The 20,861-nt window shown below is 44.0% G+C and overlaps 1 long non-coding RNA gene across 4 annotated transcripts in view; it reads left to right on the top strand.

The window, feature by feature from the left end:
* LOC310839446 overlaps positions 1 to 16,994 on the top strand; it is a 45,181-nt gene extending 28,187 nt beyond the window's left edge. Inside the window, exons 4-5 of one of the 4 annotated variants that reach the window (XR_014561519.1) lie at positions 4,031 to 4,144; positions 16,337 to 16,994. This is a non-coding gene — a long non-coding RNA (uncharacterized lncRNA). Of the gene's footprint in view, positions 1 to 4,030; positions 4,145 to 7,131; positions 7,838 to 16,336 lie in introns of those variants that run through there. The other 3 variants (XR_014561520.1, XR_014561521.1, XR_014561518.1) reach the window with 3 other exon arrangements.
* The last annotated feature ends 3,867 nt before the right edge of the window (positions 16,995 to 20,861 follow it).

The following is a 20,861-nucleotide window of genomic DNA, read 5'->3' as shown; positions in this document are numbered from 1 at the left end:
GAATGTGCATAATTTGTGAGTTACCTATACTATGGAAATATGCATTATTACCGTAGTTGCCTGCATAAGCCTGATGGAATATAAAGTTTTCAGCAGGAATTTAAAAGTTGAAACGGAAGGTGCCTGCTGAATCTCTATTGGCAGAGTATCCCAAAATGACTGCCACGCTCTCGTGTTAAAAAATGGGAAGTCCCTGTTTTCCTGGGAAAGTTGAGGGATAACCAGGCCACTGCATTCTGCTCTAGTTGGAGTCAGGTCCAAAGGCAGCCCCACATAAAGTGTATTGCAGTAACCCAGCCTTTAAGTTACCAAGGCATTGACTACAGCGATTAGTCTATCCCTGTCCACAAACAGCCCCAGCTTGTGAATCAGACAAAGCTGGTAAAAGGTAATTTTCTAATTTCTCCCTTACTGAAAGCCTTGCACCTAGTTCCCAGCTGACAAATGTCTGGGAGGGTGAATATGTAACTAACTATCACAGCAATCTTAATATTATAATTATAGATAATGATTTCAGTAGTATTAATGTTCAGGTAATTGCACCTAGGATTATTGCCTAAAATAATATTTTATAAATATAAAGCACCACCCAAAAAAGCTGTTTGCCCTAGTTGTAAATAGCATATCGGAGGGGGGGTGGTGGTTTAGGAAGCAAGGAGGAAAGGCTTAATCTCCCTTTTCTCACCAGCTCAGACCAGTTGGTTTCCCCAGACACAGAACGGGGAATTCTGAATTTAATTTCCAATTACTTTCCAGTCTGTTTCAAGAGACTCATTTAAGAACCCCTTCTCTGGGTGTCCTCAATAAATTCGTCCCATAGGGTGGTCAGCCACGCATTGCCAAAGTTAAGGATCTGCCATACTCCTCAACCATCCTGGTTTGAGGGGGACATCCTGGAATTACAAAAGCCAACCCAGCTTCTGATTGGATCCTGGAATGTCCCATTTTTTGGTTGGGCACTCTGCCACATGCTAGCAGCTCGTGCTAGATCTCTGGCCCAAAATATGCCCGTTCTTTGGTTTTGCGCTCTTGCTTGAGTCAGCTGGCTCCTGCAAAAACTCGGGGCCAAACGAGCACCCCAATTTTAATCAATATAGGAGATTATGATTTGTGACACCAAAAAAGTAGGGGGCAAAAGAGGACTCCAATTTGCATATGGTAGCTTAAGTGTATCGCCTGCAACCTAGCAGTTCGAAAGCACCTCCAGGTGCAAGTAGATAAATAGGGACCGCTTACCAGCGGGAAGGTAAACGGCGTTTCCGTGTGCGGCTCTGGCTCGCCAGAGCAGCGATGTCACGCTGGCCACGTGACCCGGAAGTGTCTCCGGACAGCGCTGGCCCCTGGCCTCTTAAGTGAGATGGGCGCACAACCCCAGAGTCTGTCAAGACTGGCCCATACGGGCAGGGGTACCTTTACCTTTACCTTAGCTTAAGTGTATAAATACCAATTTTGAAAGAAATTTGTAACATTTAAATTGGAATATGGTAAAAGCATAAGAAATGGGTCCATAAATGCGTGTTTGGCTTAAAGGTGGGTCCTGAGTTTCTAAAGGTTGAAGAGATCTGCTCTAGAGGACACTTTCAAACAGAGGTCTGCCCTCTACAAAGTAGGGCAAGGAGACATCATTTGAACTGAAGCTGGTGGCCAGAAGAAGAAGAATAGGAGGAAGAGTTTGGACTTGATATCCCACCTTTCACTCCCCTTAAGGAGTCTCAAAGCGGCTATCAATCTCCTTTCCCTCCCTCCCTCCCAACAAACACTCTGTGAGGTGAGTGGGGCTGAGAGACTTCAGAGAAGTGTGACTGGCCCAAGGTCACCCAGCAGCTGCATGCGGAGGAGTGGAGAAGCGAACCCAGTTTGCCAGATTACGAGTCCACCGCTCTTACCCACTACACCACGCTGGCTGTCACTAGGGGAAGGCCTTTTCAACACTTCTGGCTGCAGAATTCTCTCACTAGAGAGATTGTCCTCCTGAGACCCATGCTGTGGCAAAAGGCCCTTTTATTTTCTCAGGGTTTCTTTTAATGCTCTTTGCACTATTTTCTGTTGCTGCCTTTATGCTGGTTTTATTCTGATCAGATTTTATGCTTGCATTCTGCTTTTTCACTTCATGGAGGTTTTAACTTTTGTTCTTGAACCACCCAGAGAACTTTTTATTAATGGGTGGTGTAGGAATGTTGTAAATAAACACAAGCAGAGTTTTGAATCAGGTACTTCAAGTTGGATCTAGTTTGACCCTGAGTTCATAACCCAGCAGGCCTCAAGCACGCATAATTGCACTAATGGATCCATAACCTCCTACACGCCTGCAAATGAACCAGTCTCTTCTCTTCTCCTGCCAGTTTCAAATGGCACCTGGAAATTAAGTCTTAAACATAAAGGGGGAAATATGGTGCCCAGGGAGGAAGAAACCTGGGTTTTAGCCAATAATCCTCCAGCTTTGCCAAATATTTAGCAGCTACTGCTTGCCAAGCCTAATTAATGTGTCCTGATGACCAAGTTAAGCACCTACTGTTTATCCTTTACATAATCTCAACTCAAGATGTGTGAGCGAGCCATTGACTTACACTGGTATACTTTCTTCAGGGTTATGTGCCATGCAGGACCAAACTAAATGATGTGTAGCCAGCTGGCTTAAAGATGCATTTAAGGGCCCAGATACAAAGCTAATGTATCGGCTAGTTTGGCCCTATGGTCACCTAACAGGGCCCAGTTCCCTTTGAGTTACATATTACTCTTCTGTTGCCATAGCTCTGGGGTCTCTGAGGCCTACAGCCTTCTTTTCTCTCCACACACCAGACCAGGAAATTGTACACACCCTTCCTTGGGACTTCTCACGACTCCATAATGGCTAGCCCAAAAGTTATTTACATCAATCATCGCTTGGAAATGTACTTGCATAGTTGTGTTAGGAATTCCATCACAAGCAGTGGGACGGCGCTCTAAATTACCCATAAGAGTTGAGGCGGGAATTGTCTAAACCAGGTTGTAATTTGGTTATATAAGTGGCAATGGAAGCAGGAGAGTCCATTGTTCGTTTCTTCCTGTATTTGGTTTCACCCTGCCGGCTTTAAATAAATCAATTAAGGAACAAAACACCATAGGAGGTGGCAGGTGACCTACAAATTTTCACATTTCCCTGGAGGAGCCTGAAGATGATACATGCACTTGAGGGTATAAGGTGGATGCTCTCAGAGGCATACCTAGTGTCCCTTGCACCCTTGGCAAGGAGCTGTATAGGCACCCCCCTCCCCTGAAAAAAACAACAACCTGAGAAGCAGGCAAGGTTGCCTGAACAGGAGGACCATGGCTCCTTGGGACTCAATGGGACATTTGTGCCACTCTATGCCTGGAGGCCATTCCATCTCCTCCTCCTGCAGCAGGAGCAGCAGTTCTTCCTGCTAGAGATCCCAGCGGATTCCTTCTGCCAGCAAAACAGATGCTGGAGTGCTGAGCATTGGGTGAGGGGGGTGCTCCCGATATTGGGAGGACTTCAACACCTGATAGGTGATTTTTGCACCCCCGCTGGGCTTGCGGCCTCAGCAGGAGCTGGTTTCAATTACCCCTAGGAATGCTCTCATTTTGGTGTAAGGTGTATGCCTCCATCTTCTTGGCAAGCTCTGAGGGATCAGAGTACTAGGGTACTAGATAGAAAAAGATAGGAAGGGAGATTCTCAAAGAGAAAACACCTTGCCAAGAAAGTAAGAAATGCCCACCTCTGCCAGTGCCTTCAAAACCAGGTATATTGGATTGCAGGTAGATTTTATATATATATTAGAGGAGTAGTACATATTTCCATTCAACCCTATTTCTCATCACACTTCATGCTTCAGGAAACCTCTGACCTCTGTGGTTTCCTTATTCTAGTCAGTCAAAGACAAGGAACACCAACAAAGTACACAACTATCTGCCACAGATATGGTGAGATGAAAAATGGCTGCTCAGATCCCATGAAGAAGGCCTCAAAGCATAAACAACCATAAAAAGATATCGTTGTGGTTTTTTTATGTGTTTCCTTACAAGTTCGTAGATGACAGAGAGGCTTAAGTGACCTCGAGAGCTGGGGACGTGTGACTGAGGCTTTGAACCAGATTGTCGACACTTCAAATCCCACCTTACTTTTCAAGTCATTTGGAACCTTTAGGTACATCACTATTTCTCAGCCTCAGTTCCTCATCACCAATATTGACTCAAGGTGTGAACACAGGGCACTGTAAAGTGGGTTTGATGTGTCCCAGGTGTGTGTGTTGTGCATTATCCGCACAACATCCTGTTCCAAGTTCAGTTTGTACTACTACCCCCCACCCCCAATTTAATTTGGATTTTTCTGATCCAGAGATAATGTAGTAAGTTGGGGGGAATCCAACATAAAAATCACATATTACGCAGGACATGCTGAAGTGCATTGTGTGGGAGTGTGGTAGTGGTGTTTTTTTTTTTTTAAAGTGTGTGACAATTGTTTGCTGGGTGCCATCTATCACCACAAGCACTACTTCCATTGGTGAGGCATTCCTTGGTGGGTTGCTAGTGGGGACAGGTGCAACACACAACAGATTAAAACATTCTCATTCTAGATATCTGGATAAAAAGGTAAAGGGACCCCTGACTGTTAGGTCCAGTCGCGGATGACTCTGGGGTTGTGGCGCTCATCTCGCTTTACTGGCCGAGGGAGCCGGCGTACAGCTTCTGGGTCATGTGGCCAGCATGACTAAGCCACTTCTGGTGAACCAGAGCAGCGCACAGAAACGCCGTTTACCTTCCCACCAGAGCAGTACCTATTTATCTACTTGCACTTTGACATGCTTTTGAACTGCTAGGTTGGCAGGATCAGACTGAACAATGGGAGCTCACGCCGTTGCTGGGATTCGAACCACGATAGGGATAGGGATAGGGATAGGGATAGGGATTGGTTTGTCTAAAAAAAGAAATGTTTTTAGCAGCCACTTAAAAGATTGTAGTAAAAGTGCCTGCCTGTTATCAATAATAAGGGTGTTTCAAAGTGTATATATGTACTGCTAAAGTAAAAGATTGAGGGAATGATAGAATTGTAGGGTTGGAAGGGACCATGAGGGTCATCTAGTCCAACCCCCTGCAGTAGGAAAAAAAGTAGGAGCCCCCGGATGGTTAAGTCCAGTCAAAGGCGACTATGGGGTTGTGGTGCTCATCTCGCTTTTAGGCCAAGGGATCCGACGTTTGTCCACAGACAGCTTCCCAGCTCATGTGACCAGCATGCCTAAACTGCTTTTGGCACAGCAGAACACCATGAGGGAAACCAGAGTGCACGGAAACGCCATTTACCTTATTGCCACAGTGGTACCTATTTATCTACTTGCACCGGCATGCTTTCAGAGTGCTGGGTTGGCAGGAACTGAGACAGAGCAACAGGAGTTTAGCCCATAGTGGGGATTTGAACTGCCAACCTTCTGATTGGCAAGACCAAGAGGCTCAGTGGTTTAGACCACAGCGCCACCCATGTCCCTGCAATGCAGGAACAGTGCCTGTTCTGGAGATCATAGCAGTTGGGGTAAGGTGATCCCACAGGTAAACTGGTAAATTGTATCAAGTGTGTATGTCCTCATCACATGGAACCGTTCGTTAAAAGAAAAAATTCCAGTTGTAGCCATTGACTTGGTTCTGACACTGTCAGTCGGAATATTGCTTTAAAACAGCATCTTAAAACACGTGAATCATTGCGCTGGCAGGAAGGATGTTGTGTGATAGAATTTAAAATGTGGAGCCTAAGAGGCCATAGAGGAACTAGCAGCAAGGTGCCAACTCTAGCATGGGGAATAACCTGGAAGATGGCATCTCTTCTGGCTTGACAGGTGGTAGAGCAAAAACAGGAAGTTCCTCCAAGGGCAAGATTGGAAAGTGAGTGGTTAGGCTGAGGAAATAAAACCGTCACTTGATCATCATTGCAAGAGGAATCTAAACCCTGAAAATAGGACAAATGGTTTTGCAGAGCAGGTTCCCTGTACACGACACAGGATGTGATTTCTTACGTTTCCCATGGAAGCACTGCAAACATCTCATGGTATGTTCTCAGGGAACTGAAATCCTGTGGAGCAGTCCAAAAGTACCTTTTTCCGCTTCTCCAGAACTTGATTCTGAAGATGCCGTCAGGTGTAGTCAGATCAATTATCTCAGATGGGGAAATTTTTATCATCATCATTCTCATCATCATCATCACCATCGTCATATATTTATACCCTTTCCCCCTGACGAGACTCAAGGCAGCTTACCTATAAACACGAGAACCGCTAAAAACATAGAAAAAAATCATTAAAAAACAATCAAGCATTGTTAGAAGGAAGACTATATACATATATACAATGTGTTAAAACCATGCAAATAATTTCAAATAAGAACAGCACCAGAGCTTTCATTAGAAGCAGTCAGTTCCCAAAAGCTTGATGGAATGAAAACGTCTTCACTTGCTGGCAGAAGGACAAGGACAGAGCCAGGCTAGCTTCTCCAGGGATGGAGTTCCAGAGCCTGGGAGCAGCCACTGAGAAGGCCCTTGCCCACATCCCCACCAAGTGCGCCTGTGAGGATGGCAGTACTGAGAGAAGGGCCTCCCCCAAAGATCTCAAAACCTGAGCAGGTTTGTATGAGGGAATACGATCTTTCAGATAGCTTGGACCCAATGGGTGTGGCTCAGGTTCAGGTCCGGCCCAACTGTTAGGCAAAGTGAGGCGGCTGTTTCAGGTGGCAGCAGTTCCCTGTTCACATTCTCTCTGAGTTCCCTAAGCCAGCCTCTTCTGTACCCCTTAAGCTAGTCTACTGCCCTCAGGGATGGTGGGAGGATATTGTCCCATCAACAGGGTTAAGGTGAAATTCAGCTACCCACCCTGTAGCTGAATTCTGTGGGTGTTAGCCAACTTACTGGCTCCATCGGTGTAAAGATTTTAGGCTTGAACAACAGAACTTTCCCCCCTCTCATCCACTCTTGCATAACCTCTAAATTTGTTCTGGGGTCTCCCCCTAACTCTCTGGAGAGAGTGCAGGGTGCGCGTGGGAAGAGGAAAGTGGGGGAGGGGAGTTCCTGTGTGCAAATGTAAATCCTTGTGTTGACACAACAAGTTGTTTAGCACCACATTGGAAATAACCCTGTAAAAGGACATTTTTCAGCAGGAACTCAGCAGAACTCAGTTCTGGCACCTCCCAGGTGGGCACAGAGAACAAGGGAGGCATTCATAGTGAGTTCTGGCACCTCTTCTTCTAGAAAAATAGCACTGCCCTGTAAGTGGAATGGGGATTGAGTGAAGGTGCCCTATCTTGTCCACTGCATCAGGCAGCAAATTGCTTTGGGCTGGCCCTGCTAATAGTCAGCCTTGGACCACACAGTAAGACTCCTTGTTTCAACAAAAGTGTGGCAGAATTGGAAGACGTAAATTCGGATAACATCAATGATGGCTACTTGATGCATACATTTGTGGCCGAGGTTGAACTGAACTTTGGAGCAGGACTTTGGGGAGAACTGACATATTGATTTGTCACCTGAGTTGGATAAACTGCAAAAGTTGATAAATTAGTAGAGTTTGATTTGGTTGGCAAACAGACTCTCGATGTTTATCTTCGAGGTCTTAATTTAGCTCCAAACTGTAAGGATTATGACAGGTCCACTGGATTTGTATTTGTGATAATAGTAGGCCCAAACCCAGAATTTCTAGCAAGACAGACCACATTATGTTGGATGGGTGAAACAACAAAGTCTATGAATTTAAAGCAAGCAGATTACTTGTGGATGACGCAAATCATGGAAATACCAGGTTACGTCTAGATCAATTTGCAAGTCATATCCGTACACTAATAGATGAAAGAGCTGGTGAAATACAGGTGAGGTAAAAGTTTTCAGCTCAGATTTCCTCTTAGTCAGGGACTAGGCAAGGTATTCTATACTGGTTTGCACCATCAGCAGAAGTCAGTCACAAAACATTTTCTGGATTGTAGCAGTGCTGTTGGGAGCTGCAGATGATGCACACTGGAGCAAAAAATAATCTTAAATTCACATTTCTGGTTCCCTCACCTCCAAAAGGATATTGTAGAGCTGGGGAAAGTTCAGAAAAGGGCAGGCAAAATGATCAATCTCCTATGAAAGACTGCAGCATTTGGGGCTTTTAAGTTTAGAGAAAAGGTAAATAAGAGGTGACATGCTAGAAGTATATAAAATGATGCATGGCATGAGCACTGGATAGCTCAGTTGGTTTACAGCATGGTGCTGATAACACCAAGGCTGCAGGTTCGATTCCCCATATGGGACAGTTGCATATTCCTGCACTGCAGGGGGTTGAACTACATGATCCTCCGGGTCGCTTCCAACTGTGTGGAGATACTGTCTGGGGCGGGTGGGTGTTGAAGTCCAAAAACACCTGGCACACTGGGGAAAAGCGGTCTTGGATAAAATGCCATGAGAAGTACCACACGATGGAGAACATTTTCATGCCAGCGTGATGTAGAAGAGACTACATGGCAAAGGTGATGCTCAAGTAAATCATGAAGAACTAGAACTTCGAGGTATTAACCTGAAGTGTCAATCAATAATAATTTCTGCTCCCCTCATACTAGTGGACTGAAATAAAATATATGCTGTTATGAAACTTTTAGAATTAGTAGAATGTGCAATGTATTAACAAATGATAAGCTGAGAGCAACTGGATACTGTGTATACACTTACAGTAGCATTTTAGAGAAATAATTACTGGCAGAATAGCATGCATGGCTAAGGTAAAAATATTTGAGGCTGTTCCATAAACCAAGAAGATAATAATGTATTGCATCAGAGCAATGGGAGCTTAATTAACACTCAAAAGGATTTTATTCCACAAAGGTGGTGACATTTGGGACGAAGATGGGAGAAAGGACTTGGTATAATTAAGACAAGAATAGATACACAAATTATACTGTGGGCCTCACATAAGTAAAGAGAGGATGTGTGTGACCGAAGAAACTCTGGGAGGATGAAACTGATTTTGCTTCACAAGCCAAATAGGATTCCACAAAGTCCAAAATGATTTCTGTATTAATTGCCCACTAATGATGTCAGAGTTAATCTTTCAAATGTCTCCAGCCAGGACTTGCTCCATATGGCATTTCGTTCTCACAGATGGATCATGGTTTCCATTCTGGGTTTTGGGTTGCTGACAATCCTGAGGTGTCAACATGCCTCCTATCTCTGAGCTTGTCATAGAGAAGGAAGGGGACATGTGGAAATAGCAGTGCCATCTCTTCTATGGTGACCAGTTCATTACAGATATGATCCTGTGACATTGGCTAACCAAGTACTGGAAAGAATCACTGGTGCAGCTGAGCATGGGTGTGAGAGTTGGAGCAGAAAAATCACCACAAGGGCCAAAGGAAAGGGGTTGACATGCTAACCTCTCCACCTGTTCTTCTTCCACTTAAAATTGCAACGGCTCCTTCTCGTTTTTAAATAACATTGCGGTAAAGTTGCATGGGAGCTGGACCATAAAGAAGGCTGATTGCCGAAGAATTATGCCTTTGAATTATGGTGCTGGAGAAGACTCTTGAGAGTTTGATGGACTGCAAGAAGATCAAACCTATCCATTCTTAAGGAAATCAGCCCTGAGTGCTCACTGAAAGGACAGATCCTGAAGCTGAGGCTCCAATACTTTGGCCACCTCACGAGAAGAGAAGACTCCCTGGAAAAGACCCTGATGTTGGGAAAGATGGAGGGCATAAGGAGAAGGGGACGACGGAGGACAAGATGGTTGGACAGTGTTCTCAAAGCTACCAGCATGTGTTTGACCAAACTGCGGGAGGCAGTGGAAGACAGGAGTGCCTGGCGTGCTCTGGTCCATGGGGTTGGACACGACTAAATGACTAAACAACAACAACAACAAAAGTTGCATGCAACTGTTTTTCACAGAGGGCTTTCTTTTGAGTTTAAGAGTAAAATCCCAGTCACAGATCGGCCCAGTTCTGTCCTCTCCTCTGCTTTATATGCAGTGGGAACTGGAAACACACTTTGGAATCGTTGGTTCTCCAAATGATGTTGTTGGACTTTGGTTCCCATCAGCCTCTTCCAGTGTGGCCAATGTTAAGGGATGATAGGAATTGTATTTTTTTAAAAATGCAGGGCAGTATGTTGGCTACCCCTGGTCAAGTGGATTTATATCATGCCTAACAGTGTCAGTTGGAACAAAAAAAAATCCTTCCAGTAGCACCTTAAAGACCAACTAAGTTAGTTCTTGGTATGAGCTTTCGTGTGCATGCACACTTCTTCAGATACACTGAAACAGAAGTTACCAGACCCTTCTATATAGTGAGAAGGTGGGGAGGGGTATTACTCAGAAGGGTGGTGGGAATGGGTGATTGGCAGATAGCTATGATGAGCCTGTTGACGACTCTTAACGACTGCAATAGGTATTACAGGAAAAAGCAAGGGGTGAGAAGGTGAAAAATGGCTTTGTCATGTATAATGAGATAAGAATCCAATGTCTTTGTTCAGACCAGGTCTCTCCATGGTTTTAAGTTTGGTAATAAGTTGCAATTCAGCAGCTTCTCTTTCCAGTCTTATTTCTGAAATTCCTTTGTAGTAAAACAGCTACTTTGAGGTCTTGTATAGAATGTCCTGGGAGATTGAAGTGTTCTCCTACTGGTTTCTCTGTCTTGTGATTCCTGATGTCAGATTTATGTCCGTTTATTCTTTGGCGTAAGGTTTGGCCTGTTTGTCCAATATAGAGAGCTGAAGGACACTGTTGGCATTTGATGGCATACACAATGTTGGACGATGAGCAATTAAATAGTCCCGAGATGGTATGTGTGATGTTGTTGGGGCCAGTAATGGTGTTGTCTGGGTGTATGTGGCAGCAAAGTTGGCATCTGGGTTTATTGCAGGCTCTGGTGCCAGTGTCCGTGTTAAGTCTGGTTGTAGTATTATTGTGGGTTAGGAGTTGTTTAAGATTGGGTGGCTGTCTGTAGGCAATGAAAGGTCTTCCTCCCAGAGCTTGAGAAAGAGAACTGTCATTGTCTGGGAAAGGTTGTAGATCTCTGATGATGCGTTGTACTGTTTTACCTTGGGAGCTGTATGTGATGACTGGGTTCAACATGGCAAGGGCCTGTTCACATAACAACCAGCCTGCACATCAAGAACCTCTGCTGAGGCCCTTCACCAGCTGTCCCCTTTATATTGATACATCTCTAATCTCTGAGTGACTCCAGGGGTTCCTGTACTTTCCCACAGTTTGGTTTCCCTGGAACAATGGTCAGTAGGGACTGGTGTCTTTAGGATTCATTCACACTGAAGCATAAGGTGAAGGGGCATAAGTAGATTTTCAGAGGGAGTCCCAAATTTAGATCCAGCACAGAGTGTCTCTCTGTCTCCAGCTTCTAATACCAGTCAAACTCACACATGCAACTCTGGCTACTGTTCTTCTACCTTGGATTACGTGGCTTCCAGCCAGGTGAGGGGAGTGAGGAAAATGCCTAGCTGTTCATTCTTTAAAATGCTGATGAGGGCAGCTTAACCGGCCAGCAAAGGCCATAACCTTGGTGAAGTTCCTTGTTTAACAGTATCCTCACAGATACAGGTTCAAGGGTTTGGAAGAAAAGCAGGGTGTCATCCAAACCGACCCTCCAAATGCATAACAATACGTTACAGCAGGTTTCCTCAGCGGTGACTCCCTTTGTTCAGAATGTTGGCTGAGCTGGTGCCAACAAAGCAATCACATTCTTCTTTAATGGTTCCTCTTGGTGCTATAAGAGGTAACATGTGAAATAGATAGCATGAATTATGCAAGAGAAAACTTCCTAACTACATGTTTTCACCCGGCGTAGTATCAATGTATGGCTGTTCTTTCTCTCATGGACATGCTACAGCGCATTTTGCATAGGCCCTGAGACTAGGAAAGGGGGTGCGGCATGAAAAGGAAGCAACCTAGCTGAGATACCCAATTATCTTCTCTTGGTTCTTCACCTGCCAGCTTCCTGAAACCTCCCTCACACCTCCACACTCTTTCCAGTTACATGCATACTTTTGCTTCCCAAAATATGGCTTGGTGTCGGAGCAGAGAACAATGGCTCCTGGAGAGGCTTGAAGCTAAGAAAAGAGTGCCTATTAGTTGACCAGATGGATTCTATCAGTGGTAGTTTTAATTTATCCCTTTGTCTTTTTCTTACAAGAAATAAAAATTGAAATGAAGAAGTACATATCTGCAAACAAACAGCTGAGGCTCCTGAAAGTGGGAGGTGTCAAAGGCCTCTGAGGCACAACTGGGCCAGACAAGGCCCTGAGTTTCTGACATAACCCTGTAGGAATGGGGTTAAGTGAGAGAATAACTGGGGCAAAACATGTCCCTCCAGTGCAGTCGTGGGAGAACTGGAGGGATTTGCACATATCACTAGGTCAGGTCAAGCCCTGCTTTAATTCAAGTCAGCTGAGTACATAAAGGCATGCTGTGTTGATTCAAACTGGTTCCTCAAATAAAACTTGCCAGGAGCCAGAAAGGATTCAGACAGTGCATGCAATTGCCAACAACTTCTGTGGGAAACATCACGGTGAAGCTTTGGAGGGAGATGACACCCAGGGATCAACGTCATGCAGTTTAAAAGCTGACACCCACAGTTCTAGGCTGTGCATAACAAAATCTGCCGCTGAAGAACAGGGCATGATTTATGCCAATTGCGTCCCCTTGGCTATTCTGTGCAACTTGATGAACGCAAACAGGAATTGTTTTTGGAAGCTCAGTAACTTTACGCAGGGTTCCTCAAGCCCCCAATGCATGTCCTCTGGCAATTGCCAAATTATTCCTCTGCTGGGTTATTTCCTTTAGCCTTAAGGGCACTGCTATATTGTTCGGCATCAGTATATTGTATTAAAGCTGGTGTGGCGCTGTGGGTTAAACCACAGAGCCTAGGATTTGCCGATCAGAAGGTTGGTGGTTTGAATCCCCGCAACGGGGTGAGCTCCCGTTGCTCGGCCCCAGCTCCTGCCAACCTAGCAGTTTGAAAGCACATCAAAGTGCAAGTAGATAAATAGGTACCACTCCGGTGGGAAGGTAAACGGCGTTTCCGTGTGCTGCTCTGGTTTGCCAGAAGTGGCTTATTCATGCTGGCCACATGACCCGGAAGCTGTACGCCGGCTCCCTCGGCCAATAAAGCGAGATGAGCGCCGCAACCCCAGAGTCGGTCACGACTGGACCTAAGGGTCAGGGGTCTCTTTACCATTACCTTTACCTGTCAGGCACTTTGATTTTTGCTAGGAAGGAGCTGTGTTTATATGCTGCTCAGCACATGATATCTTTAGCTCACAGCATTCAAACCTCCACATTCATATCTAATGCTATATACAAATGGCCTCTCAAAATTCCCCACTACATTTGCTGGGGGGGACAGGGACATTTTCCGGAATTTCTTTAGGGGGAGGAGAAATTCTCCAGTAGTGTCTCAGGGACGAGACTCCTTATGAACAGTGGCATTAGCACAGCCTCTTTTTTTCTGAGACATTCCTCTTCATTGGTAGCCTGGCCACCATTTTGCTTCTTCCACACTTCTCCAGACTTTGCATTGTTCCAGGGCATTTGCAGGAGCGGTGGTGGCCGCTACCACAAAATACCCCTTCAGGGGGGAAAACATGTTATGAGAAATTTTGGTTTGTATACCATATAGGCCTTTTTGAACCTGCATTGGTCTTGTTTTGCTAGGGATCATTATAGGGTTGCAAGAAATCTTGCTTCTTCCAACAGTGGTGTGCTTCTTCGGTTGACGTGAGTTTGGAATCCAAGCTTCTCATCTAACTCAGGCTACAGTCACACTATACATTTAAGGCACTGTGATACCACTTTAAACTGTCGTGGCTTCCCCAGAGAAATGTGGAATCTATAGATTGTGAAGGGTGCAGAGAGTTGTTAGAAGACCTCTCTTCCCCTCCCAGGGATACAGTTCCAAGAGTGGTTTAACCACCCATCCCTCTTCACCTTCAACTCTGGGAATTGTGCTCAGTAACATTTTACTGAGGAACCTTTTCTGTTTTAACGCCATCTGTTTAAAATCAGCCCTTGTATTTTGGCACGTCTGTGGTGTTAGCAGCTCTGCGGGTCTGCAATGGAAGGGAGTGCGCAGCTGTGGGGCAGCCACAGAAAATGCCTGGGGAATGTGCTTGGACTTAGTGCACGCATCTACTAGTTAGGGCTGCATTCTTGGGTCGGGAACAAGTTTCATGGGCCGTGCCTGAAAGCTAATAGAGGACCAGTGCAAATATGCTATCACATTCATTCATCTCAGAGCCATTAATTTGTTCCCTAAAGCTGTAGCTTGGCAAGTCTTGGCAACACGGGAAGAGAGCGCTGAGCAATAAAGCGGCACACCAAGGGAAATCAAGGGAAGGAGGCTGAGCAACACCTACCTCTTCTCCAGTAGTACGTAAGCACATGAGAGGAGCCCTGCTGGATCAGGCCAATGGCTTATCTAGTCCAGCATCCTAGCCAATCATATGCCTTTGGAAAATCCGTGCAGGCATGCTGACGATTTGTCAAAACCCCTATAGGGAATCAATTATGACTGCTTCATTTCTTATACTTGTGACCACAATACTTCATCCACTCTATTGAGATAAGACTGGCCAAGCAAAACGTCTACTGTGGTTAGACCACTGTGTATGAAAACCACATTAAAGGAAGCGTGTTACTGAGGGATATCATGGCAGGAGAGTTGTCCGCTGAAGATGGACGGGCGCAAGGAGCAAAGCCAGCCACAGAACCTGAATTATGGCATGCCATGTCGCTGAGTGTGCCAAAGCTATGAGATTTCTTCAAGAGCCCTGACTAGAAGTCTTGCCAGGGCATGGGAACACACCCTGAATGTTGTCATGGGTATGCTTCTGGACAAATAAGGTGCTCTGGTATCTAAGCAAGCCATGAGTTGCTTTGCATGAAATTATCCACACCTGCATTTCCTGTGGGCCCTGACAGATAGCGTACAGACATTAGATATGAATAAAATTGCTTGAGAGAGAAAAGCCTTTATGGAAACAGATTGTCTTCTCCAAATGTCAAATAATATTTGCTCAGTAGCAACAGACGGCACGAGAGCATACGAAAGATTGTGAAATTATATGGTGATAGTTGTAAGAGGGGGGGGAAATGCATTTCCACGAGCTTCCTAAGGATTCTTTAATGCAGGGGTGACCAACCTGTGGCACTCCAAGGTGTTGGTGGGCTACAGAGCCCCTCATCTCTGAACACAGGCTATGCTGACTGGGCTGATGAAAGTTGTGGTACAAAACTCCCTGATGGACACCTGTTCCCCATCACTGCCTGTCTTTAGAAAAATCTTACTTAGCTTTCTTAGCTGCTCCCAAAAAATGAGGAGGAGCTGAGTTTGGGTAAGGAAGTGTTTTCCTGACCAAAGAGCTTGAAGAACCTGCTTTCTGTCTGAATTCCCACCTAGAGGCTTTCTTTGGTATGTTTGTAGTTTATGGCTAACTTCAAAATCATATATTAACAATGGACTGTTTGAGTTTCAGGTTATGACTTAAGTCCAATATTTGCTTTGTTTCCATGTCTTTTCTGTTTCTTATAATATTAATCTGTTTGAACTGTGGAAATGTTCTGTAACATTGTTTCTTGGCATTAGCTAAGTAGCATCTTTGCTGACTTCCTTTTTAATCCGAGCCTTTGTTCTTTCACCTCTCTCATTGTAATAGTTTATTAGTTTCTGTTTCGCAACTATCAACAGTCACCTCTCTAATTCACCCTCCCAAATGTCCCTACCCCACAGTGGTGCTTGGGCAGTGTGATACTAGATCAATAAAGGCTTGTGCAATTTGTTGTTGTTGTTGTTTAGTCGTTTAGTCGTGTCCGACTCCTTGTGACCCCATGGCCAAACTCATGCTGGTAACTTCGAGAACACTGTCCAACCATCTCGTTCTCTGTTGTCCTCTTCTCCTTGTGCCCTCCATCTTTCCCAGCACCAGGGTCTTTTCCAAGGAGTCTTCTTTTCTCATGAGGTGGCCAAAGTATTGGAGCCTCAGCTTCATGATCTGTCCTTCCAGTGAGCACTCAGGGCTGATTTCCTTAAGAATGGAGAGGTTTGATCTTCTTGCAGTCCATGGGACTCTCAAGAGTCTCCTCCAGCACCTTAATTCAAAAGCATCCATTCTTTGGCGATCAGCCTTCTTTATGGTCCAGCTCTCACTTCCATACATCACCACTGGGAAAACCATAGCTTTAACTATACAGAACTTTGTTGGCAAGGTGATTGTGCAATTTTAGTTAGGTACATTTTTTGGGGGGGTCAATCCACTCAAGCGATGTATTGAATACGATGTCACATATTCTACGATGTGATGTGTAGGCTGTGCCATCTCCTTATGCAGTGATCATGAATGCATCGCCCCCAAGATTAGCACAAGAATGCTGGTATCTATTTTACCGAGAACCAGATGGCGGAAAGAGCTGGATACCAATAGACACAAGATACTGTTTTGTTTTTTTGCTAAAAGAGCTCTGGTAAGGTACTGCATCTCTTTTTCAGATCATTAACTGTTGCTTATATCTATGCCTATGTCTCCCTCTAGAGGCTTTTTGCTTTTGTTTAGTCATTTAGTTGTGTCCTACTCTTCGTGACCCCATGGACCAGAGCACGCCAGGCACTCCTGTCTTCCACTGCCTCCCGCACTTTGGTCAAACTCATGCTGGTAGCTTTGAGAACGCTGTCCAACCATCTCATCCTCTGTCATCCCCTTCTCCTTGTGCTAGTCTCTTGTAAATAGACTTCCCATGTTTACTAGCTATCTCAAGGTTGTTACTATTTTGCTGGAGCGATTAAAATGCATACTGGGAAATGTAGGTTTGCACAATTAATGTGGATTGAAGCACTCTGGTGCCCTTGCTCAACAAATCAAGTTTTTTTAAAAATGGGTGAGGATGACGGGCAGTATAAAAAATTAATAAATCATCATCATCAATTGACAGAAAGTGCATACAAATAAATCAGGATGAATGCTCAGTAAACAAGTCATCTGAAAGCAAATCTTTCCACCACTTCAGTTTGCATGTAGCTTTGTGAAGAATGTTTGTGCCTCTGATATCCGTAGTAGATCCATACGTGTGCGGCAGTGATTAATTAAAATCACAAAATGACACATAACGCATGCATACCCAGAGGCAGTGGTTCACACGCTGCAGCCCGCAGTGAATAAGCTAGCCAGTAAATTGGTTGTGGCTCATTCTGTTGTTTTACAGTAACATGCATCACATGAAGATGCAGGATGCATGCCTCTTGTAAATTATTGTTCCACAGAGTTCTGCAGGCATCACAGATGGGAAGGGAAGTGGCTCATGCCCTTGTACATTTAGTGTGGTGGCCACAAGGCTGAGCAACCACCCAGGATGTCCCTGGGCTGTAGCTCAGTGGTCAAGCGCCACATGCCTGGCATGCAGAAGACACCACATTCCACCCCTGGTGGCATCTCCAATTACATGGTGAGATAGGTAATAGGAAGCTCCTCTACTGGACACACTGAACGGCTGCTGCCAGCCAGAGTAGACAGTACTGTGTGAGGTGGGCAGATAGTCTGATCTGGTGTAAGACAAATTTTCCAGCCCTCCCATCGTCAATATTTTGTTGAAAAAACTCATTTTGAATCTATCTATCATCTATCATCTATCATCATCTATCATCTATCTATCATCTATCCAACTATCTATCTATCTATCTATCTATCTATCTATCTATCTATATCTATCTATCAACTATATCTATCTATCTATCTATCTATCTATCTATCTATCTATCTATCTATATCTATCTATCATCTATCTATCTAATCTATCAATCAATCATCTATCTATCATCCATCTATCATCTATCTATCTATCTATCTATCTATCTATCTATCTATCTATCTATCATCTATCCATCTATCTATCCATCTATCTATCATCTATCTATCATCTATCTATCTATCATCTATCTATCTATCTATCTATCTATCTATCTATCTATCTATCTCTATCTCTATCTATCTATCTATCTATCTATCTATCATCTATCTATCATCTATCTATCTCTATCATCTATCTAGCTAGCTAGCTATCATCTATCTAGCTATCTAGCTAGCTAGCTATCTAGCTATCTATCTCTATCTATTTATCTTTTTTTAAAAATAATATTTATTACTTTTAAACCTTACAAAAAGGAGGGGAAAAAAGAAAAAAAAGCAAAGAAAAAAACACAATACAATACAATATATAAACAGTACACAACATTAACACATTAAACAAAAGAAACACACAAATCAAAAACAGTTTAAAAAACATACATCATAACATCTCAATACCCTCTCTTTCATTCCCTTGTTTCATCGACCTCCTCTCACCTCCCTTTTTGTATTCCATTTCTATTAATTATTTCAGCAAATCCTTTCCATCTTTCTCCATTTTCTGTCAAATAGTTATCTTAACATATTTTAACCTTATTTTCCATTAATACTATAATACCTATTTATACTTAATTCATTGTAACATTTCTACTAAAGCCATATGATTCCATTCCATCATTTTTCTAACACTCATTAATATTACATTATTTCTATACATAAACTTTAAACTTTTTCCTATATTCTTCCGCCATCTCTTCTCCCTGGTCACAGATACTGCCAGTCTTTTCCGTCAATTCCATGTAGTCCATCAACCTGGTGATCTTCTGTCCGAGGCTCTTAACTCTTTTCCAAGTCCCTTCTGCGAGTCTTCTTCATATTTATGCATGCACTTTACTTTGTCTTCTTCTGATCTTGTTCTTATTTTCCTTCCTTTGAAGCTGAAGAGTAGATCTCGGGGAAATTCCCACCTGGCAATGTTTTTATTCCTTCTCGACAGGTCAGCCAAATCTCCATTATGAAACTAAAGTTCAAAATATGTTTCAGGACATGTTTCAAAGTTTCTCCAAATCTGGAGGTCCCCACAACACCAGTCTGCTCCTGACCCAAGTCCAGGTCCCAAAGGTCAGTAAATCCCTGCATGAAGGGATCTATCCAACTTTCCTTCTCCAGTCCAAACAGGGCTCCAATCCTCAAAATCTGACTTTCTCTAAATTCACTCATAAATAGCATCAACTTATAATCATCAAATTGCATCTGTAAGGCTGGGGCTCTCTCCCCCTCCACTTGTACTACTTTAGGTTCATCAACAACAACTTTCTCCCCTGCCTTCTCCACAATTTGCCCTGTCAAAGTAGATCCCTGTATCGGTTCCTGAGTAGTTTCTGTAATAATGTTCCCTTTTTGTCCCAAATTAATCACTTTTTGTCCCAAGTTATCAATTTTTGTAGTCATGACATCCGTCTTCTTATGGAGCTGTTCCAGTGAGGTATTTATCTTACATAATGCTGGTTGTAGTCCTAACCATCTGAAGGATTTGGCGTGTTTATTACATTTATATACCCCCCCCCCAGGAGCTCAAAGTGGTTCTCCTCCTCCACATTTCAACCTCACAACAACCGCGTGAGGTAGGTTAGGCTGAGAGATGGCTCACTCTGTGCAGGCCTCTCTCAGCTCTGCTGCCTGTCATAGAACTGTAGAGTTGGAAGGGATGGCGAGGATTATCTGGTCTACCCCCTGCAATGTCGGGATCTTTCGCCCAACATGAGGTTCGAACCCACGACCCTGAGATTAAGAGCCTCATGCTCTACCAGCTGAGCTATCCCTCATGCTCAGTCCCATAGTGGCTGGCCCAAGGTCACCCAGTGAGCTTCATGGTTAAGTGGGGATTAGAACCCTAATCTCTCAGGTCATAGTCCAACACTCTAACCACTACACCATACTGGCTCACTAAAATAGATGTTGCACAGTCTACTCCTACTGTCCTTCTGATGCCCTTGGTTTCAGCTTCCACAGCCCCAGTGGCCTCGGAGGGAGTGGTGCTTCATGGAGCACGTCTCTCCCTTAAAATGCAGGCTTCCCCATTATTATGGGAAAGTTTGAGAACTTCTGCCTAGTATGATGTGAATCAGCAAAGCAATGGCAGACCGACCTATCTCTCCCCAAATGTCAGTTTGACATATGCCGTAGCACTTGCTCCTTTGCACAGCCCAGCAGATAAAATGATAAAAAACACCCCGGAGAATCATCCTGCCAAGCAGAACGCAACCATTACCTCCATGGATAAAATATCCTCTCAGCACCAAGTAAGAATAATGGCCATATTGGGTCAGAATTTGAACCATTGATCTTTTAGGCATGGATTCTCCAGATAATGAGCAACAAGCTTTATCTTGCCAAAACCAGCACTTTATATAATGAATTGTTGCATCGCTTCATCAGACTAGAACACATGTTGTCATATTTTGCTGTCGAAAGATTTCCTAGGGCAACATGTATCAGATGAAACAACAAAGAGTTTTGAAGTATCTTAAAGGACTTAACAGATTTATTGTGGCATAGTTAGACTTCAAGGTGCCAGGGGCCTGCTGTCGTTATCACTGCAATCTTTGGAACGTGTTGGATGAAATCTATGATTGGTTGCATTGTTGTCTTCTTAAGAACTGTTGGAATTCAATGGGAAAAAGTCATGAACAATGCAAACTGTGCTTTCATTAATCTGTTCCTTTGGTTTTCTGATTCTTGCGAAAGCAGTACAATAGGCAGGCGATACATTTGACTGGTTTGTTTATCCAGCTTTGCCAGCAACTAATATGCACTTCTTTTTATAGATAAGACTGAACTAAGTTCCTTGGGTGAAATTCAAGTTAGGCCAAGCCAGAGAAGAAGTGGAAGATCTATGAATCGCCTATTATTTTGATTTCCTGAAACCCAGTTATGGTGGCTCTGAATTTTGGCAGAGCTCTTGGGTGGGGGAGATGGGTTTAACCCCAAACCTCTAAATAATTGTACCCCACCTATC

Source organism: Podarcis gaigeae (assembly GCF_964106915.1).
Source record: "Podarcis gaigeae genome assembly, chromosome: 2".
Lineage (NCBI taxonomy): Eukaryota > Metazoa > Chordata > Lepidosauria > Squamata > Lacertidae > Podarcis > Podarcis gaigeae.
This window is presented reverse-complemented; position numbering and strand designations above follow the sequence as displayed.